Source organism: Pinus tabuliformis, chromosome 8 (assembly GCF_031772625.1).
Source record: "Pinus tabuliformis cultivar Carrire ecotype Pingquan chromosome 8, CPIR1, whole genome shotgun sequence".
In the NCBI taxonomy this organism is placed as follows: Eukaryota; Viridiplantae; Streptophyta; class Pinopsida; order Pinales; family Pinaceae; genus Pinus; species Pinus tabuliformis.
Genome location: NC_142294.1, coordinates 385471207 through 385490428, shown reverse-complemented (window position 1 = coordinate 385490428; position 19222 = coordinate 385471207).

Sequence of the window (19222 nt, the reverse complement as noted above, 5' to 3'; positions counted from 1 at the left end):
TTGAACTTGGGTAGTTCCGTACAACATCATCCCAACTATATTCATTAAACAATTTAATATTCTCATGTAAACCTTGTGACTGAACAAATAAATTAAAAAAAATTAATTTAATGATATGTATAACAAATACTACCAACAACAATATGTTATATTGAAAAGAAACTTATAATCTAGAAATAAGTAAAAATAAGTCAGTAAACTTACTTTTGAAATTCCTCACACATTTTGTCCAATGATAATTCCCTTGACTTCACACGAGATAATATTGTTTTGACAAGATTTTCATTATTCACTCATTGCAATTCTCTCCAAGGTGTGATAGTCATATCTTCTAGAAGGAGATTCATTTCAGAACTTGATTTACTGTTGCTACATATCAATGGTTTAGACTTTTTGACCTTTTGGTTTTTAATGCCAATGTTCTCCCACATGTCAAAAATCTCATTAATCAATTCCCATATCTCTCCAGTTCTAAATGGAAACTGGAAAATGTTATCCATAACTCTGAATATATCAGAATTTACTTTGCCACCTTTTGAATTGATTTTTCCTCAATTTGATAACCTATTTCCATACAAAATTCCTTCTGAAAGACTAGACTAACCTTTGTCTTATCCCCACCACATTTTTCTTCAAATTCATTATGAATAAATATAACCCTTTGGATGAAAGTCATAGACATCCTATATTCATTATCTGTATTAGGATCCCATGCCAATAACTTTTCTTTTGTATCTGTTAAACCATCATAAATGATACATTTCATTGTTTCAAAACATGGGTTATTGGGATATTCCTCCATAAATTTCCTTTGAGCTTCTACAGAATAGTTCCCCCCAAGTACATAATATTTGTATTCAAAAAATTTGGCTTATCAAATGCTTCTTTGTTGGGAACTTGAATTGGATCAACAAGAAGCACATAATCGACCACGTGAGCATATGGATTGAACCTCATCAATGTCTTCAGGTTGTGAACATGCAGGTGGTGTGGCTTTCTAATTTGATATTTAAATTGTCCTTCATTTCGCTTATATACTTGGTTGACATTAAGTTGAAATGTACGACCACCCTCAATTAAGTTTGTCTTCATCAACTGATGTCGAATGGAATATTTTTTTGTTTTAATAACGCCATCCTCTAAATCAGATCATGGTGTAATGATTTCCCTGCTTCCTTTTGATTTTTCACTAGAATCTTCACTGAAGCCATGATTTTTTGAGAATGATCAACTTTTAATTTCTTCCTCCTCTCAGTTATCATATTTTTCTACATAATAAATCTCCTCATCATCAACTAGAAGGGATACATTCTCGGGCATTTTGGTTGTTGGTCTTTTATGGCTCTTCTCCTTTCTAACATCGGTTCTAATCTCATCCTCAATAATGGCAACATATTCTTGAACTTCAGCTTCAGCTTCCTCATCTTCAAAAGTAACATGTCTAGCTTTTCTAGATTTATCCACTATAGGCATTCTTTGTTGATCCCTTGGATGTAGTCTTGTAGCATCATGAAGTACTTTTTTTTGCTTGTTTTTCATATCTTCTTCTGACCCTGAGTAGAAACTGCCGACAACATTCATAATATCTCACTCTATAAAATAAATTACTCCCAACATAATTGAAAGACTTTCAATAAAATTATTTCAAACAAAATATCATATGTCAATAAAAACTAAGTTATAAAAAATATAATGATACAGTTACAATAACGCAAAACACATAAATAAAAATAAAAATACTTATGATATCTTGTGCAATGACGTTTATGATTTGTTTACACATCCTTATAGAATCATATGTCGTGTCATACATCGACAATGCAAAATGATATCTAATCTTGTCATGTGACTTGGGTAGTTTTGTAAGTACATAAACAACTTCAGTATCGATATCAAACATATGTCTAGTACTTTTCCCAACACCTCATAACTTCCACTGTCGTAAATCATACCAGCATATATATATTTGCAGATCATGTTCGCCTTCTCTATCTTTCACAAACCATGCAAATTGTGTACACTTCACTTCTTGTCATTTCTTCAAGTAAGAAACCAACTTCTTATCCTTTGAGGAGCCACTTGCTAGATTTTTAGTTATTAGCTCAGGTCGAGCTCATTCAGCAGTATTTTTTTAGGATCCACCTCCAACTTTAACTGTCTTTAGTCCAGAAAGATACAGATAAACCTTCCTTGATGTCATATTCCTGCATATATATATGTATATGTATATGTATATGTATATGTATATGTATATGTATATGTATATATATATATATATATATGTATATATATATATATATATATATATATATATATATATATATATATATATATATATATATATATATATATATATTAGTAAATTACAAAAAACCAATATCTTAAGTAAACAAACAAAACAAAACAAAATTTAAAAACGAAAAAAGACCAGAAACATGCACATCGGCTCCCATGACAAGTGGGTTGTTAGGTTCATCCAGGGTACAAAAAAAAACTCATTCCTTCAAATAAAATAAAATAAAATTACATTTTCCCCCGCCCCATTGATAGGCAGGATTGATTCTGAGAATCGGTGCCTTGATAGGCACGAGTCAATTTTGAGAATTGGCCCCCTACCTGTCAGGGGGTCGGCCGCTGTGCCTTAGGCAAGCATGCCTGACTGCGACACAGTGGGCATGCAGCTGCATGCTAGTTTTGTTGCAGTCGAGCACGCCTGCCCATAGGCACAAGCATTGGAGCATGCACATTCGATGTGCCACGGGTGATCATGCCCACCCACAGGTACAAGCATTGGAGCATGCACACTCGATGTGTCGCGGGCGATCACACCCACCCACAGGTATAGGCTCTTGTGCCTATGCATGTGGGCAGGTGCGCCCAGTTGTGGATGTGTTCGCCCACGACACAGCAGGCGTGCAGCCTACACACTCGTTGTGCCCTGAGAGGGCACTCCCATGGTCAGGCGTGCCCGCCCATGACACAGGCCTCCCATGGCACAAACACAACCTATGCCATGGGCAGGCACACCCAGACGTTAGCAAGCCTGCCCATGGCACATTGGATGCTTCCACACTTGCACTTATTCCTATGAGTGAGCACGCCTTGTCGTGGGTGTGCCCACTAGGGGCAAAGCGGGCGTGCAGACTACATGCCCGCTGTGTCGTGAGCGATCACACCCATGGTTGGGTGCACGTGACCTGTGCCTATGGGCGAGTGCACCCGACCGTGGGCATGCCTACTCAGGGAAAAGTGGCCCTCTAGCCTGTCAGGGGGGCACGTTTTTTATGCCTATGGATGGGCGCACCCAGCAGTGGGTGTGCCCACCCGCGTCACAGCGGTCGTGCCTAGAAAGCCCATCGTGCTTGTTATAGACATATTTGGGCACTGCAACCCCAATCACATATGTCTGTAAACTAAGGGATTCTAAACCCCTAAAAGTGTTGTTTCATACCCTGAAGGAACAAGGTCAACTGATTACATCATTTCCGAGAAGTTCTCCTTGAAAAACTACTCAGAACTGGTCAAAACTAGACCATACAGACTGCTTCGTGCTGAGGGTGCGATGCATCTCACCTGTTACACATAGAGGTTGTGATGAATATTGAAAATCCCTTCTATAGGGTGTGATGAGTGAGAGCAGACAAATGGCAGAAGCAGTTTGCTAGGTGGAAACCCAAAGAATCTTCTAGAAACTGCTCATTTGACACTTGCCTCTCTGAATTCGCCCAGGGATGAGTAAGAGATCATGAAATCTCCAAGTGGAACCAAGAACTATCAGTGAAATGACACTAATCAAAATCCCAGAAGCTGACTCACCCACCTGCAAATATCTATATATGGATCCCTCATCCTAGAGATCCAAAGGCTGGAATTTTGTATTTTGTAAGGAAGTGTTGTTGGTTTCTCTGTGAAACATTATATTGTTGGGTGATCTAAGCTTTTCATGAGGTGAAGAGGGCTTTCATGTTGGGAGGATGGCACTAGATCAGATAACTTGGTTGTAATCCTCTCTTCTACTACTTCTATCAATAAAGCTATTTGAGTTTTCCTCCATATACTTGTATATCTCTGAATCTTGTATTTGTGTATGCATTTGTATGGTTAATATACATCTGATCCTATATTGTTTATGGTTATAGATCTCTATGCTTTGATGGTATTTTGCTGCTTTGACTCTACAAGTGTTCTTTGAAGCAGGACAAGTGAGGAAGGAGTGGCGAAAGCTCTATCAAGGGAGAGAGGAAACAAGCAAGGAGCCAAGCGAAAGACTGAGGTTGGTACTCTCTACTTCTCTCTCATCTATCTCTCATAAAGGAAAACACAAGTGACTTTAAATTGTTTGTTTCTAAGATAGCTACCCGTCTTAGTGGGACTAGCAGCTCTTAATGGACACTATTTTTCCCGATAACAGTGTTGAAAGCGGGCACACCAACAGTCGGGCCCACCACACCCACCGGTGACATAGCAGCCCCCTGCTTGCCAGGGGGCCATCGGGCAAGCGTGGCCCATGCGATTTTTTTTTTTTTAAGAATCTATATTTCGTTAACTAAATGTTAAATTTTTTTAATGGAATGGGTTTTTTATCTGGTATCCTGCGTGAACATAACAACCCAGCTGACAAATAACTACTTGTAAACTTCAGGGGGTTTAAGGCCTGCATTCAGTGGGATTTGAACTAAAATCTACCTAGTTTACAAAAAATTCTATATTTCGAATTAATAAATTGAGGTTCTCCCCAAGACAAAGAAAATAAATTTAAAAAAAAAAATGTTTTGTTGGCATATAACAAACTATTTTCCCGAAATTCCTCGTTGAATGATCGAAGTAAAAGGGAAACTAACCTTTGAAATGTGATAATATCTTGTTGAATGTTTTGTCGATGACATTGTAGTTGCTCCACAAAATTGCTCCAAACTTTTTAACAAGACCTCGAGAAGTCTTGATGTGATGGTAGGAATAGTGATAACAAAATTTATTATATAGCAGAAAATATGGAAAAAAAAATTATCGTTTCTTGAATGTGGTATTAAAAAAAAATTATAAAAACTTAATATATAGTTAGTATTATGACAATACACTTATTTATGTTACATGTGGGATAAAAGATATAATAAAAAAAAAATCAGTTGTCTAGTAAATGCTATATAGTTTAAGTAAAATATTTAGTTTAATTTTGAAGGAATGTATAAACGAATTTTTTTTGGAAAAATTGAATGGAAATTAGATTTTAGTAGAAAATTTTCAATAAATTGTAGAAGAAAAATTTGGAGAGAAATACTTCAAACGAAATTTTTGGAGCGAAAAAATTTGGAGGGAAACTTCGGATGGAAATTTTCATTCTTTAAGCTATATATTATCATTAGAAGAGAGTGCATTTGTATCATTCAACCTTTTGTTTGAAAGCATTAGAAGAGAGTGCATTTGTATCATTCAACCTTTTGTTTGAAAGTCATGGATTCTTCTAATAGTGAAGTTTCGCTTTGTGAAGCATCAACATCTTCGCAGCATAACAACTCTATTCATATTGATGAATATAACGAAAATTATTTCACTATGAATAGAAATTCAAATCTTCCACTTAGTACTAATCCTAATGACTATGAGAGCAGCACTGAAGACGGGCAAGATGAATAATTTCAAAGTCATAGTTTCCACTTAGTCCTAATCCTATGGACTATGAGAGAAACAGTGATGAAGGCCAGGATGCATAATTTCCAATAAATCGAGTCACATTTTCCACTTAGTCCTAATCCTAAGGACTATGGGAGCAGTAGTGACGAAGGGCAAGATGAATAATTTATAGTAAATAGAGGCACATTTTCCACTTAGTCCTAATCCTAAGGACTATGAAAGCGACAGTTACGAAGGGCAGTGTGAAGAAATTATAGTAAATAGAGAGCAACAGTGACGAAGGTCAGGATGAAGAATTTCTAGTAAATAAAGAATCACATTTTCCGCGTAGTCTTAATCCTAAGGACTATGAGAGCAGCAATGACAAAGAACATGATGAAGATATCTAGTAAATAGAGAGTCAAATTTTCCATTTAGTCCTAATTCTAAGGACTATGAGGTTAGCATTGACGAAGGGAAAGATGAAGATGATGAAGAATATCCTCCAAGTCAGTATTTCAAAAGCATAGATGATGGTAGTGAAACTTTTCCTGCAACTAGGGATGGTAATGAATATTTTTCAAACAATGATGGTAATGAATTTCCTAAATATGTTCAAAATGATCATAGTGAGGATAATATTCCTCCTAATGGTGATGAAAATTCTTATATAGATGATGATGATTCAATGATGGAGACATTTCTAGCAAATATTGTATCGAGGAGTAGGAGTAGACATTTTCGTGTCAATCCAATATGTTCTATTTATACAAGGGGTAGAGAAAAATATCTCATGAGAAGAAGTTCTATTAATGATCTCATTTCAAGTGAATGTTGTCAAAAGGATTGCTTGAAACATATGGATTTCAAGTTTGCATTGGAGAAAAGGAAGAGATATTTTTCAATGAATAAAAGCATCCAAAATTCATTTTTAGTGGGGTGCATGAAATCTACATTCTCAGGTTATGATTATCATATTGGGTTTTTATTTATCTGTAAAAAGGCTTTCAAAATGTTTCATTCAATTAGTAATTTTCGTCTATCAAGAATCCAAGAAAATTTGGAAAATGATCCCACATTTTATTCAGAAGTACGTCAAAAACAAGAGTTTGGGCCATTATCAAATATTGGAGTGTCATGGATGAAATACTTCTTCTCAAAGCATGGAGAGTGTATGCCAAATAGAGACACAATACATATTCCAGATAATTTCTCATGACGAAAAATCTACAACTTATACAAAAAATATGCATCAGGTGTTGAAGGAAATGGTTGATTTATTACATATCAATATTTTGTGAAGATATAGAAGAAAGAATTCAACAATGTCTGTATTCCTAAGAAGACAAGGATGGTGGTTTGCAGTACATGTGCTTCTCTTAAATAAAAAAGGGATAAATTTCAAAGGGCAGAAAGAGGTAAGCATTCATAACATTATTTTTTAAAATTGTATAGTCATCAACTATGAAAACATAATTATTAATAACTTCTTTTATGTTATGTGTAGATTTCATTGTCAAAGCACTTCAAGAGCATCATGAACATCAAATAAGTGAAAGGAAAAAATTGTACAAGCATCGAAAGAAGTGTTAAGATAATCCAAATAAATTTGGGTTTGATAATTGATGGTATGGACCAGAATAAAACTCTTCTTCCACATTTTTTTCGCACACCCTAAAATTTACAGGAGGAAAATTTTATTCAGTTTCACTTGGTCGGTTATATAGTCTTCAATAGGAAAATGTTGCCAAGTGTTTACTTCACAGCTCCGAATATTCATAATGATGCAAATATGACAATAACCATAACTCATGATGTGCTTTCTCATTGGTCTGGTAATCTTCCTGAAGTTTTGTATCTACAATTAGCAAACACATGTCGTGAAAACAAAAATCAGATCGTTTTTGGATATCTAAAAATGCTTGTTAAATTGAGAATTTTTCAAAAGCTAAAGGTTGGTTTCCTAATTGTTAAGCACACTCATGACCATACTGATCAGATGTTCAGTCGTTTTTCAGTCACATTGAGGAGGAAGGATGTTGGGAGTTTTCCATCATTAATTGAATGTATTAAGAAATCACACATGTCAGAGCTTATTTTTCATGTGTTGGAAAAAAAATTTTGACATGCGAGGGTTTATTCTGGAATTTCATGGTGAGGAGAATGCATTGAACAACTTAATGACATTAGCTTCCAACATCAATTTGATATCAAAAAATTTGATGGGAAAACACTAATATGGGGCAAGAAGTATTCAACTACTACAGAATGGGTATCGTCATCAGGTTTGGCATTTTTGAAGTTCATTCCAGATCATCCAATATTTGTGTCAATTATATTGTTATTACAATCAATTGTTAACATTCATAATGCACGCAAGTGGAAGAGATATATAAATTATTCTGATTTCCTGGAAGAGATTAAAAAATTTATTATATATACATATGAGTACTTTGATATTGTTGATTCAGTTTGGTGGGAGTATTTTTTTCAATAATCAGAGTGATATCATTTCAAGATCAACAAATTAAGATATACTTTTGAAGACTCCATTTATTTGGTCACAAAATGTTTCAAATGAACATGAGGAGAGAAACATTGTTGAATAGCAACAATATCAAGGTATTATTAATTCTTCACAAGTAGAAGAAATAGAAATGTATATTGGTTCCAAAAGATCTCATGCACAATGTGAAGTCAAGGAAGACCTTTACAAGGGTTCAATACGCGATATTAAGGAGGGTTGCATGATCTCGGTGTTAGCAGATGGAGATGTCAATGGCTATCAATTCTGGGTTGCCAAGGTTATAAAGTTCATTACAGAAAATGAATATGTTGTGGTTGTTGAAGTACATTGGTATGCCACAAATACATACCCATTCAATGGTGTGTACAAGCCAGAGATGGTAGTTGATAAAAAAAAACGGCGGAAAGAGAAAAAGAAAGGGTCGAATATAAATCATCGTCGCACAAACCTCTTAAAATTGGAGGATGTTGACATACTTGTTTATGAATTAAATTTAACAAAGAGAGGAACTCTTCACTTCAAGACGATAAAGATTTTGAAGAGGTTGCTACTAGAAGAAACAGTGTTGGGATGGGAGTCTGTTGAACCCAGTCGTAGATCTAGAAGACTTTTGAAACCTGAAATGGTGAGCATGCATGTTGACTCAGATGGGGTACTAGTTGATGGAAGTGAAGAATATGAAACATCTCCATTTGCATCCAATCATTCATCTGAAAATGTGAATTCTGATGGTGTGCAACAAGATATGAGTAATTTTAAATAATTGTCTAAGATAGTTTATATAATTGATGTTTGCATGGTATCTTGAAATAAAAACTTTAATTTCCATATGATGTTACATGAAGTTATGAGTCATTCTCATGTTTGTTGGATTATATGTTTTAATTATGATGAATTTATTTTTTTATACCACAATGCAACAATAACTTAGAGAAATAATTTATGTTTCATTCAATCTACAAATATTGATATTTTGATTAATTTATTCATGTAATTTGTTCATAATGTCATGGTTGAAATATGTTGAAAACTTAAAGTTTTTAATTCTATGGTTGAAAATTTGTCAATTATTTTTCATCTTTAATGTTATGGTTGAAAACAATTAGAATTTTAGCGATCTTTAGTTTCATGTTACTATATGTTTAACGACATGGATGAAAATTGTTGGAATTTTAAATCCCATTATTTTCTCCTTAACATCATTACTAAAAAATGTTGAAATTATACCCGCGAAAGAAAAAATATGTATTCTACCAACAACATTAGTATGCTTTTTTCATTTATTTTGCATAAAAAAATTGGTATGACTGCCATTTTTTAAAATGTTGAAAATTAACCCTAAAAAAAATAAAACATCGTTCCATAATACACATTTTTTTTTTTTGGTTGGTTTTCATGTTTTTTTGGGGTTTTTTGCTAGAGTTCTCTATTTAAGTTTACAGTTCTCGTTTCAAAGTTTACATTGTTAGTTGTAGGATTGAGGACTCGTACACACTATAGCTACGGCTACGGCTTGGTTTTGGAGGGCTAGGGAACCTATGGAGGTCTCCTGGGCTAGGAATCTAGATAGGTTGTTCCTAGTTGGCTTGGTGGTATATTCAATTAGGTGGTCCAAAGAAGAGAACCGTAATCGAGCGACCGTAATAAGGCATTTTTTTGTTGTTTGTCAAAATTATTGAAATTACCCATAAATCATTTTTATACGTTATAAATATGTTGTACAAATGATAAAATATATGGTAAATTGAATAGAGAAATATTTATTATATAACTATACTAAACATTTAAAATTTATACTGAATAATTTTATTACAAGCTTGGGGACCCCAAGAATAGGGCCTCACACTCCCCATAAGGAAATTGTTCAGTGGAACTCAAGGAATTGATGTGAAATATCAAGTGAATGAGGACACTGTCGAGTGGACCTCAAGGAATTGATGTCAAATATCAGGTGAATGTTGAGTGGGCCTTGAAGAATTGATGTCAAATACCAAGTGATTTTCAACTTTTCAATGCCTCTCCTTGATGACCTATTAGAATGGTTAGAACACAGGAATTGATGTCAAGTACCAAGTGAGTTTCAACTTTCAACACCTCTCGTAGATGACTTATTAGAATAGTTAGAACAACTTTGTGTTGGAGAGAAAAACATATCTTGTATCTTCTGATAAATTGTTTGTTGCCTTGGAAATTCCCAATCATCATAATTAAAAGTGGTAAGAGAGAGCATTTTCTTCCTACATGGATAAATAGGATACCATTAAAATTGTAAGGGGAAGCTATGTAAGGCAATTTTCCAAAGGTTCACTCCCTATCCCATTTGAGAGATCATTGAATCTGCTGAAAAAAGAAGCTTGATTGGAATCGAGTTTTCTGTGAAATAAGCGTGTTTGTAAGGAGATACAGCCATGGGCACTAGACATCAACACTTCTAGAACCTATGTCACAAGGTTCGTCAAACTTCAACCTTGAGGTTCGAATTTTGGAGAACCTTAAAATAATTTTTGAGGTTTGGCGAACCTCAACGAACCTCATAACCATTGACCAAGTTTATAGATCAAAACTCTTATTCTCATGTCACAACTCAAGCATGTAATCTATCCTTTCAATTTCGATGTTCGTGATAGCATTTTTTATGTTTATTGATGTTGATATCTTACTATTTTATCCTATATTTCATTTTAAACTTAATATATGTATATATATAGAAAATGTATATAGAGAAACCTAATGGCAAAACTCATCTAAACCTCATCAAAAAATTCGAACTTAAATCGAACCTAATCATTGCCAAACCCGAACTCAAACACGAATCATGTAACTTAGTCTAGAACCTAGGACACCAAATATTTTCACACCCTAAATCTGCATTAGTAGGTGAATACCATGGGTAAGCTACTAATTAAGAGAAGTGAAAAGTATCATGCTATACTGCTTTGGCTAGACACTCCCTAGCTTTAAAAAACAAAAGATATTTCTACCTCCTCTGATACTTTTGTTAATCAGTGGAGGGGGAATCTACCCAACTATGAAAAATCTTGGAAAAACCTCGGCTCATCGTTGATGCTGTCAGAACACCTGTGAGATAGGCACCCCCATTTTCATTGTCACGATGGGAATAGATAGCAATGACAAGCATAAGGATATTTTGATGGCGTTAAGGTAGATAAGATAAGATAGGATAGGATAATTATATTTATGTCCAACTAATGAACATAAAGTAGGTCAAAGGGATTGTTGAGTACACTGATGTATATACAAAGCGGGAGAACCAAATGGTCTCCTATAAAATATACAATGCGTGAAGTAAATCAACATCTGTCCCTAGCGGAGAAGATCCAAGAGCTAATGGGTCTGGGGATCAGACCCATCTCCTAACATTTGAGGCTGAATGAATAACACTGAAGAAACTCAACAAATTTTGTTGGCCCGATGAAGAGCCAATGGCAAGTGCAGACTGTCCACTAAATCATTTCCTAGGGGGGTTCACACGCTGCTGAATGTTGGAGGACATACTATGTCTCCGAGGAACAGATCTGAGACCGAACTGCTGCTGAGATCTTGTGTGGCAAGGCGAGATCCCATGGATCCTCACTGATCTGGAGTCTGGATACGTGCTAGTATCAATCGATCTCTTGGTGCCCTTATCTGAAGGTTTTACCCTGAAAAATATCGTGATCCTCTATGTGAGTTTTGGTATGATGGGACGCTGAAGAATATGCACTCGGAACCTCAGATCCTACTGCATATATAGGGCCAAACATCTCTGATCAAAATACTTGAAAAATTCGGCGAGGGTCTGAGAATCTTTGAACAAGAAATGAGCCTTCCTTTGATCTCGTAGTAGACAGGGCATCCAAAAATGAAGTTCATCTCGGTCTCCACTTCCTGTAAATGACATACCTGGCATAGTCTCTCTAGTCTATCCACCTGGTGGTCTGTGGTAGAGGAATACAAGAGATATGCCTGGGAACAGATGTTGGGCTATACCTAGGAACAGTTGGGAACAAAAAGGGAATGAAGTCATAATTGAAGTTGTACTAATTGAAGAGTTGGTGAGAGTGTCAGACACAAATTATGTTGATGTTATCAACTTTAGGGCTGAACATTGATGATTTTCTGGTATTTCTGGAGCATTTATATGGTAGATATTTTTCCGTGACAATTTTCCTATTACAACTTTAATCATAAAATTTTCAATTACCAGATGTTTGAGCTAACTTTCACAATATAACAGAGCACAAACTAACTAATTACCCATTAAGATGAATCTGCAATAGTTAGAGTACAAGTAAATTCTTACAATGACCATCTCATAGAGAGACAAAATTTCAAAGATATGACAATTTTGTTCTTTAGAAAGCACAAAAATCCCATATACACTAAAATGAATGAAAACATTTGTGCTGGAGCAAAGAAAATTGTACTCAGGTCCATGGTTTGAAACTAAGGCCTATTACTTGCTCAGAAAATTGTATAGAGGTCAATAGTTCAAAACACAAAAACCATTGAATACCCCAAGCGAACCGAAGCCAATTCATCTGCTATTCTATTAGCCCTTGGGAATAGCATTGGCGACCTCTTTCTGATCATAAATCATGTAAGGACTTGGGAAGATAGACGAGGATGAGGAAGCAAAAGAGATTGAACGACCAGAATGGAAGATTTCACCGCCGCCAGCGCTCGGCCGAAGCAGAACTACAGGATTGCAGCGGAGAAGGCAAAAGGAAATGGCAGATCCAGATCCTCCGCCTATTTCCAGAAATCAAAACTGAGCCAGTGCATCTGATTCTTGTCGAAGTCTTGAACCTGCGACTTCCCAAGGCCACATTGGAGATTATGAAAATGCAGACAAAATAAAGAGGGACGAAGGCCATGTCCTTCAGGCACACCAAAGGCTGTTCACTAAGAAGATGTAGAGTTGCGTAAAGCTCACTGTTCCAATGTGTTTATGTCGGTGACAATAGAAAATTATAATCTTGCAAAACGACAAAATAAAAACAACAAGGCCGCATAGCTAGCATTACATGCCGCTTAGTTTAATAAAATATTTTAATGTCATGATGTGTTGTATGTACTCCAAACAATAATAAAATTGTAAAATGAGTTATATAAATATTTGTTTAAACTTTTTTATTATTTTTTTAAATATAATTAAACATTTTTTTGGTAGATAAAGGTTATATATATATATATATATATATATATATATATATATATATATATATATATATATATATATATATATATATATAATTGACATTGAAGAGAATGATAACAAGTTAATAATTCTTTATTTAATATTGGATGATGGCAATTTTTTTATATAGTGTCCATATTATAGTACACATGTCATGTCATTAGAGAATAGATTGATATAGTACATAGTAATTAATAATAGAGTACACAAAGGTCAATTATTGCCATCATTACACAATAAGAGGGGAGACATTTCAACCAATCATATTTGAGATAAATAGAAATAAATTTCATTTAAAAATAATAAATATAATTTCATAATGTTAAACTTTGGATAGATTTTAAAAAAATTTAGTCAAAGAAAAACTAATAGGAAGTCAATGAAAAACTGAATACGTTATATACTACCAACGGCAGGTATAGTAAAAGACTTCGCAACTGAACAAACTTAGTGTGCCAAAAGGATATCAAAGAGGACAATTTATCATGTATCAAGTTTAAATTAATGATAAAATATATAAAAATAAAAACAATGAAATTGATAACCAAAATCTTCTTGTTTCAGGTATATATGGTATTTTAAAAAAAAAAAATTTAAGTAGACGGTATTTAAAAAAAATTGAGCAAGAAGAGGGCAGATGGCTTAAGGTAGTCTTTAATGACATATTGTGCAAAATAAAAAAGACTTGGATGAAGCAAAATAACAAATGATTTATTAAACAAGGTACTTCTTTGAACAGGTGTCTCATAAATAGTAAAGTCATAAAAAAATTTGTTGTTGGTAAGTTCCACAAGCGTACTTGGGATAAGGAGCTAGGGAGAAAGAAAGATTACTATAATGAAGTGTTTAATCCCACTCATAATCATCAACAAAAAGCGTACATAGAGGCCAATATTTTTTAGAGAGCCAAAATTCTTATTTCTCAATTAAGGACTAATTCTCATCAACTCCGTTGTGAAACAGGACGTTGGAAAAGGCCAAAAGAAGTGTGGGAGGAAAGAGTATGTATTTTTGTTCTTCTGGAAAAGTGGAAACAGAAAAGCTTTTCATTTTAGAATATGAGGCCTTCAAATACAAGAAGGAAAGTTATGCAAATATTATCGCAGTTGACTCTTGGGATAATCTATTTAGCGAGGGCTTTGTCGAAGCTGAGAGTGTTTATTGTGAGGCTTCAAATGAAAAGGACTGAATACATCAACCAGATGAAGAATAAATTTGTCCCATAAGCTATCTTTAGCCTCGTGGACGTTAAAATAATTTCTTTCTTTCTTTCTTTCTTTCTTTCTTTTGGGAAAAAATTTAACCAAATTTCCATTCAATTAGAAATAGCTAAGTTTCAACACTTATAACCAAAATCTTCTTGGTTGGGGTATATATGTGAGCAAATTAAACCATTTTTCCTTTTTTCAATAGTTATTTATATTTATATGCATAGTGAACAACTTCTATATGTCTTCAAGCATTCTCAACTCAAAAGTGTATATTTTGTAATTAATTTTCATAAGTAATTAGGTTTAATAAGCAATAAATTTAAGTTAAAAATATATGAAGAGATATTTCAAAGTATGTGTTTTCTCTTAAAAAAGTTACAAGTTTGTAGAGTATGTACACCTTTATAAATTTTAACAATCATTTGTCCCACAAATAAAGAGTCTCATACACTAATTTAGTGTGCAGCTTAATAGTTACCTTAAAATTAGATTATTATTATTATTATTTATAAATGAAAAATAAATATGAGAGAAATACAAATATTTTTTTGCATATACACATTAAATAAGAACATATTGGTTAGAACTACCTAAGGTTTACCTATTTTTAATGATAAATGATACTCAAACCCACATAATATAGCCTAATTAATGAGCATTAATACTCTCGAAGTCCTCTACCTTTGAGGAAGCTTTTAACTGAAAGAACGTTGTGTAGGGACCTTCCCTATGATGGCCTTTTTATTTTGGTAATTTAAATTTACAATTCAGACTAGTAATCAAATTCTCACACTACTTAAATTTACATCAATATTGAAAACACATAATTTGAGATGAATATGTCAGTAGTCATAAATTGCAATTCAACAATCATGACATTCAGATTTACAATCTGGTAATTATAATACATCAATAATCATATAACAGAAATTATGAATACACAATGTATTACCCACGAGTGGAGTTTCGATTCTCGAACCTGTTGTTACTTGCACTCCCTTGCTTTCATCTGCATCCACGTGTGAGTGTTGATGCGTCTCGACTGAATGTTAGTGACTCACTGGTTGACCTCCCAGCCTTCTCCTTGGGTACTCTTCTTCCCTGCTAACCCCTGAGCTGCAATGAGGTTGTATAATAGAGGAAGAATTTCAGTTGATGCAGGTGAGCACTATTGGCTCAAGAGTCCCCTCTCTAAAGACCTTGACCTCACCAAACTCACTAGAGTTCATAGTCATTCACAATAACATTATCTCATCCATCCAAAAAAAGGGGAAAAATGTCTCCTCTCCCATAGCATGCCCATTCTTTTATAGGAGGCTTTATAGGTAACACTTGGCATATGAATAAATAATTATTTTTTTTAATCCAAAAGTTTGATTATTGACACACCCATGTGTCACACTCTCACGAAGGCTTTCCAAAATCATTTACTTAAATTTTAAGTCAAAAATAGTATTTTTCCTCACCCCAACATGACTCCCTATTCCTTTTGTTAATTATTTGTTTATCCCCCCTTTCTACTCCTTAATTTGTGTTCATTACTAAGTCAACTAATAGGTCTCAGATTTGATCTCCTTAACTACATCCTAGTTTAACTCAATTTGACTCTTAGATAGAGATCATTGTTTTGGCTCTTGCCACATGGAAGTTCTCTCAATTTTCTCTAATTTAATTTATTAATATTTATTTTCATTCTCCACCACCTTTTCTTAATGAGGCTAGACTATTTTAGGGTTAATCTTTCTAATTAATCTATGTCCCTTTCCCCCTTTGTTGTGAAAAAATCATCTATCACAGCAACTAGAAATTATTTTTCTAATTGTTAATTTATTTAAAAATTATCCGTTGTCTGCTACGAAAAATAAATTACAAAAGAAAAAAGCGTTGGAAACTGACAAAATCTAGCACACACACAATAATTTACACAGTTATTTTTGGACAAAAGTCCCTAGAAAAACCCAACTTGGGAAAACCGGTGCAGAAGCTGGGGGTTTTATATTATTATGCAACAGTGAGAAATTCTTAGTACAATTAGGATGCCAAAATTTGGGTATCTTACGTAGAAAATACTGGAAAAATATCTAGAGGAAAATTACCCTCACTCCGGGCAAGTCCGGCACTGCACTGCCTCTGAAAATAAATTCGTCCAATTGGGTCTGCGCAGGCCCTGCATCAATCTAAAGTTTCCTACTACAACTCATGCCTTAATCATATGTAAATCAAGTCGGTATGCCTGCTGCTAGCTGGGAAAATGCTTCTCTGACACTTTGGGACCCCTTCCCGACCTCTGGAACTGAAGACTTCTTCCCCTCTTAGCAAATCAAATTTCCCACTACGGCTTATGTGCTAGGACTGTGCAACCTCCTGGAGAAACTTCGGCCTCTCTACAAATGCACTCATTGGATCTGGAAAACTTCTTCCAACCTCACTATCCCTGCCCCTCTCTGTCTCTGCTTCCCTACTGAAGCTTCAACTCTTCCAGCATTGTTGGCTCTCTAGAAAATTAAACTCCCTGTGGTTCTCACAAGTGTATTCTCCAAGTGCTTCTCACAAGTGTATTCTCCAAGTGCCCATCAAATTCTTCTTATAATCCTTTGTTGGGGCTCCAACATCCAAGATTAAAACTTAATCAAGGGATAGGATCATATCAGAGTCGATCTGTGTGATTTTCTAGAGAATTTTCACATTGACTTAATTAATTCTGATTAATTAACCATTTTTTCTAAGTTTAGACTTAGGAAACATTAAAAAATAGGTTAATAATCTAATTAAGCCATATTTAGGTTGAATTTCCATTAAATGCTTTTTGGTTATGGACATGTCATGTATTCTAGCCTCTCCACCAAGTTTTGTGAATATAACTCACTAACACTCCCTGTTAGTGAGGACTATGTTCTAGTGTTGCATACCCTGTTACAACACCATGTCTCTATATATCCTGTCAGGTTGTTGATGCTGCCCACCAAGCACTATGCAACTCTAATTCTGCATTCGTGCTCCTTCTGACACTGCCATCTTGTTGCCAACTTTGCATCTTCACTGCAACTCTCTCTCATCTGTCGTTACTGCAACTACAACAACGACAACTGAGAAGCATCCAAAATATTGAATCAATTGTGTTCAGTATGATGCATCTGTCTTTCGAGTCCTGGTTTCTATTAACCTTTGCTCTTCCACTGAATAATTTTCACCACTGCTCACTCTGTAGTGTGCCACTCTACATTGTTGTCAACTCTGCACTTTGATCCCTACTACTTGACTACTTACTAGTCTAATATTGTCACTTTGGAATCTGACTGCATCTCTAACACCGATACATCCTGCTACTAAATAATGTGGGGTCCCGTAGACAAGTGATGATCCATGAGGTGGACTCCTCAATGGACCCTGCCCAATCTCTGCAATCTCTAGGACTACAACTCCAAGTCGCCCAACCTCTCTCCTGGAGGTATGGTTTCCATCATCCCAAAACCTTCTACCAACCTGGAGGACAACCTATCTATCTCAGCATGTGTTGTTTCGAGGTCTTGCTTCTCCTATTTTTCCTTCTTCCTGAGAGGAAATTGGGTACTGTAGTGGCCAAAATACGCCACACCTAAAGCACTTGACCTTAGAAATGTATTTCTTCTTCTTCTTCTTTTGATTAGGGTCTTGATGAACTGCTACCACATTCCTTGCGTAGGTCTTCAAACCATATTCATCTAGAAGGAATATCATCCTAGCCTTCCTGGTGACATAGTTGGAGGCTCCCTCCAATCTATCTTTGTCTCTCAACCTTGTTGTGGCCATCTCTGAATATGTTGAAAACTTCCTCTTTCCCTCTGCTTGGTTGTTGGATCCGTTATGCACACTCCCTTCTCGAGTGAGAAAAATTGCACTCATCTACTGCCAATCTGCCTGCAAAGATTGAACTTCTGAAAAACGAAGTCCCCTAGGAGAAATTATCCCTCAATATGTGCAATTTATCTTCCATCTGACACTGATTCTGTTGTTGCAAATCCCTCTAGGTCCAACCATAAATTTTCTCAGCGAAAATCTAAGTTGTTGCTACTCCCTCTAACTACTAGAATCATTATCCTGAGAAACTCTGAATTTTCTACAAGCCTGCAACTGAAAATCGAACTACTTTCCCATCAATTCAAACTTCCAAGTTGGGTACTACACAACCTTTGAGAATTTTGGCCTATTGCTCCCTCTAAATGACGAAATTATCTCCTCTTCTTCTGAGCTTCTCATATGATCACTCACGCTCTAATACCATGTGAAAATTTCATCTATCACACCAACTGGAAATTATTTTTCTAATTGTTAATTTATATGTTATTTGCTACAGCAAATATCAAATAATTCACACTATGAATTTCACAAATAAACTGTGGAAGAAAATAGCATTGGAAACTGAGAAAATATAGCACACACACAATAATTTATATAGTTATATTTGGACAAAAGTCCCCATAAACACCCAACTCAGGAAAACCGATGCAGCAACTAAAGATTTTATATTATTATGCAGAAGTGAAAAATTCTGAGTACAATCTGGATGTCGAAATTTGGCTATCCTATAGAGAAAATACTGGAAAAAATATCTAGAGGGACATTACCCTCACTCTAGGAAATTCTGGCACTGGATTACCTCAAAAAAGCAATTCGTCCAACTGGGCCTGCGCAGGC